At 35.3% G+C, this 4,639-nt stretch overlaps 1 non-coding gene across 1 annotated transcript; it reads left to right on the forward strand.

Annotated features, from left to right (window-relative positions):
• Nucleotides 1–549: 549 nt before the first annotated feature.
• TRNAK-UUU (transfer RNA lysine (anticodon UUU)) lies at nucleotides 550–622 on the forward strand. The gene has a single exon. It is a non-coding gene; the product is annotated as a tRNA-Lys (tRNA).
• Nucleotides 623–4,639: the final 4,017 nt, after the last annotated feature.

Here is a 4,639-nt window from a genome sequence, read left to right on the forward strand (position 1 = left end):
GTCAAATTACTATGTTGCACACCTGAAACTAATATAATATTGTAAGTCAACTATACTTCAATAAATTTTAAATAAGGAACGCTGTAAAAAGAATAAAAGGACAGTGATTATGCAATACTCATGAGTTTACGGTAAATGTTCTACATCAAGATAATAACAGATAATGCTAAGAGCTTTAATAGTTTTATTTTATTCAGTTTTCACAATGGCCATGTGAGTAAGTTATATTTATTATATACACTCTATAGTTGCAGAAACCAAAGGTTAGAAGAGCTATGTGATTTCCCAAAGTCACACAGCTAGTAAGTGCCACAGACTGTAATTAAACTCTAGACAGAGATGGGAGCTCCCAACTTAATGCCTGTGTTACACTGCAATCTCTCAAAGTTTAGTGCTATTGAAGAGGTAGAGGCTATTTAGTGTATGCGTACAACTACCTGATAAAACTCTACACTTAGTGAATAGCCACAGAATTCTCCTACGGAGAAACTTACAAATCAGCAGCTTTTCTCTAGCAAGAGGAGTTACTATAATATAAAGATCTCTCTGGCCTGGGTAGCTCAGCTGGGAGAGCATCAGACTTTTAATCTGAGGGCCCAGGGTTCAAGTCCCTGTCCAGGTGCCAAGAATAAATAAATAAACAAAATAAAATTTAGGGCTTCCCTGGTGGCGCAGTGGTTGAGAGTCCGCCTGCCGATGCAGGGGACACGGGTTCGTGCCCCGGTCCGGGAAGATCCCACATGCTGCGGAGCAGCTGGGCCCATGAGCCATGGCCGCTGAGCCTGCGCGTCCGGAGCCTGTGCTCTGCAACAGGAGAGGCCACAACAGTGAGAGGCCCACGTACCGCAAAAACAAACAAACAAAGATCTCTCTGAAAAGAAATTTACAAATCAAGCTAAATTTCAATATCAAGAATTTTCAGATTTTCAAAATTGTGTTGATCATTGCTCAAAACAAAACAAAAAAAACAAACCCAAAAAACAAACAAAAACCCCTGATAGCTAAGAAATTCAATTTAACTACCTATATTCATTAAAAGATAGTTGTGGAACTGTGTTTTCAGTTCCTTACCTCAAATGTAGTTTTAATGCTACTTTTTTCTTTCTTTCTTTCTTTTTTTTTTTTTTTTTGCAGTACGCGGGCCTCTCTCTGTTGTGGCCTCTCCCGTTGCGGAGCACAGGTTCCGGACGCACAGGCTCAGCAGCCATGGCTCACGGGCCCAGCCGCTCCGCTGCATGTGGGATCTTCCTGGACCGGGGCACGAACCCATGTCCCCTGCATTGGCAGGCGGACTCTCAACCACTGCGCCACTAGGGAAGCCCCTTAATGCTACTTTTCAGTCATTAGTTCATTTATTTACTCAACAAATAGTTTTAAACACTTAATAAATGTAAGGTACAGTGCTATCAGGGAGAAGTGCCTTCAATGAGTTTATAATCTGGTAATAGTCTTTGACTAACAAAAATTAGGAAATAAAATTATATTTGTTGAGAAGACTGAGAAATATTCAGATTAATTAAAGTTGAATTTTAAGGAATAAATAGATCCTGAATAATTTAACACTATTATAGTTGAAACAAGATACTACTGATTATTTCTTTGTTGTTATCGTTTACGCTTTTGACAAAGATATCAGCCTCTTAAATAAAGGCAGTTGTAAAATATGGTAGAATAAGGTAGTTTTACTCTGGTAAATACTGTGGTAGAGATCTGTAGTAAAAAATAATTAGTTGGCTTTGGTAGAAACTTTTATTATATTTGAGATGTCTTTTTTTGTGAAAATTCCAATAAAAGAATATAAAGCCCATTTGAAATTATATTTTTATTGCTAGCTAGTTACATATTTAGAGTTTATTTTTATCCACATAATGTAATAGTATTTCCAAATTTAACATGCATCTTTTGTTTACATAAAACAAATAACACTCCATTAACATGGTTTATACTCTAAATTATTTAGAATTATTAAATTATTAGCAGAAAGGAAAGCTAAGATAATTGGCTAGATTGCATTCTTTTGTTTTGATGGGACATCTTGCTGTGACCAGTCTGATGGTAAAGAATTCAAGAAACATCTCACAGGCAGAGGCAAGTATGGGAAAATGTTAAACTAAAAACAAAAACAAACTTAAAATTCGTCTACTGCTATCCAGCCTGATCTTATGACAAAAATCAATTAAACAACCATATCCAATTTCTCGTCCTGCTCAGTATAAGTATCTCATTATCTACTTTCCCACTAGAGTCTACTTGCATGTAAACTGTCAATATCAGAGAACTTCAGAGAAGGAAAAAAAAATAAATGGACCAAACTATGGTTTGCTAAAGGCATAGTTTTATGCTCATTCTCTGAAAAAGGCAGTATCTCAAGCACAGCAAATTTTTCCCTACACCAGTTTATAAAATATATCTTCGGCTTACTGTCTTTTCTTATAGCCCCCTCCCAAAGTTATAGAATATTATCAAAGGTTTCCATTTATTCAGCAAATTTTGAACAATCACTGTGTGCTAGGCACATTGCCATGCAGTGGGAATACAATTATGGGTACAATATAATCTCTGCATCCATAGTATTTGGGTCAAGAGTGCTCATCAGGGTCATATTGTAAATGGTGGGTATCAGGAATTCATTCGCTCTAAAAATATGTGATTCTTCCATCCTGCCTAACTTTCTTCAGAAAAAGAAATACAGGGCTTTAAGTGATAGCTGATAATAAGGACAAAATTTCCCCTCTCTCTTTAACTTCCAAGTATTAGCTCAACTTCTAACAATTTAACTTCAGACATTCAGGGGATAAGGAAGGGGCAGTATACCTTGATTTATTCAGATCATAAATGAACCTTACACATTTTTCTTAACTGAAATATTTTTAAAGTATATTACCACAGAAGGAAATTCTCACATATGCTGCAACATGAATGACTTTGAAGACATTATGTTAAGTGAAATAAGTCAGTCACAAACGGACAAACATTATATGATTCCACCTAGATGAGATATCTACAGTAGTCCAATTTAGAGACAGAAAGTAGAATGATTGCCAGGGGCTGGGAGGAGGGAGGAATGGGGAGTGTTTAATGTGTACACAGTTTCAGTTTGAGAAGATGAAAAAGTTCTGGAGATGGATGGTACTGATGGTGCAGAACAATGTGAATGTACTTAGTTCCACAGAACTGTACACTTAAAAAAGATTAATGACTAGAAAACATATGAAAGAATAAATCTCACTGGAAAGGTAAATATATAGTAAAGGTAATGGATTAATCACTTATAAAGCCAGTATGGAGGTTAAAAGACAAAATAGTAGAAATTACTATGATTAAAATAATTAGTTAAGGGATACACAATACAAAATATGTAAAATGTGACATTACAAACAAAACATGGGGGGATAAAAACGTTGAGCTTTGGAATATGATCAAACTTAAGTTGTTATCAACTTAAAATAGACTGTTATAGATATAAGTTGTTATATGTAAGCCTCTTGGTAACCACAAAGCAAAAACTACAGTAAATATATAAAAGATTAAGAGAAAGGAATATAACCATACCATACAGAAAGTTATCAAACCACAAGGGACGAGAGCCAGAAAAGAAGAAAGAGAGAGGAAATACAAAAGCAGCCAGAAAACAATGAACATAATAACAATATGTACATACTATCAACAATTACTTTACATGTACATAGAGTAAATGCTCCAATCAAAAGATACAGAGTGGCTGAATGGCTAAAAAAACTATGTGCTGCCTATAAGAGACTCATGTCAGACATTAAGAACACACATAGACTGAAAATGGAGGGATGGAAAAAGATATTCCATGCAAATAGAAACTAAAAGAAAGCTGGAGCAGCTATACTTATATCAGATAAAATTGCCTTTAAAATAAAGACTGTAACAAGAGACAAAGAAAGGGGTTGCCGCCTAACAAGAAAGGCGTCAACCCAATGAGAGGATATAAGATTTATAAGTATATATGTACCCAACATAGGAGCACCTAAATATATAAAGCAAATATTACCAGACCTAAATGGAGAAATAGACAGTAATACAGAAATATTAGGGGACTTCAAAGTCCCAATTGCATCAATGGATAGATCTTCCAGGTGGAAAATCAATCAGAAATCATTGGCCTTAAGTGACACATTAGACCAGGTTAACCTAACAGATACACACAGGACATTCCATCCAAAAGGAAAAGAACACATTCTTCTCAAGTGCACATGGAATATTCTCCAGGATAGGTCATATTTATTAAAACAAGTCAATAAATTTAAGAGTACTGAAATCATATCAAGCATATTTTCTGACCACAATGGTATGAAACTAGAAATTACATGAAAAAACCTGCAAAATCAGCCAATATGTGGAGGTTAAACAACATGCTATTGAACAACTAATGGGTCAAAGAAAAAATGAAAAGAGGAAAAAAATACCCTGAGACAAACAAAAATGGAAATTTGTATGGAACCACAAAACCCTGAGTAGTCAAAGCAATCTTGAGGAAGAAGAACAAAGCTGAAGGCACCACCCTTCTGGATTTCAAACTATATAGCAAAGCTATAGTAATTAAAACAATGTGGTATAAGTATAAAAACAGACCCATAGATCAATGGAACAGAGTAGAGAGCCCAGAAAT

Source organism: Phocoena phocoena, chromosome 6, assembly GCF_963924675.1.
Source record: "Phocoena phocoena chromosome 6, mPhoPho1.1, whole genome shotgun sequence".
Taxonomy (NCBI): Eukaryota; Metazoa; Chordata; class Mammalia; order Artiodactyla; family Phocoenidae; genus Phocoena; species Phocoena phocoena.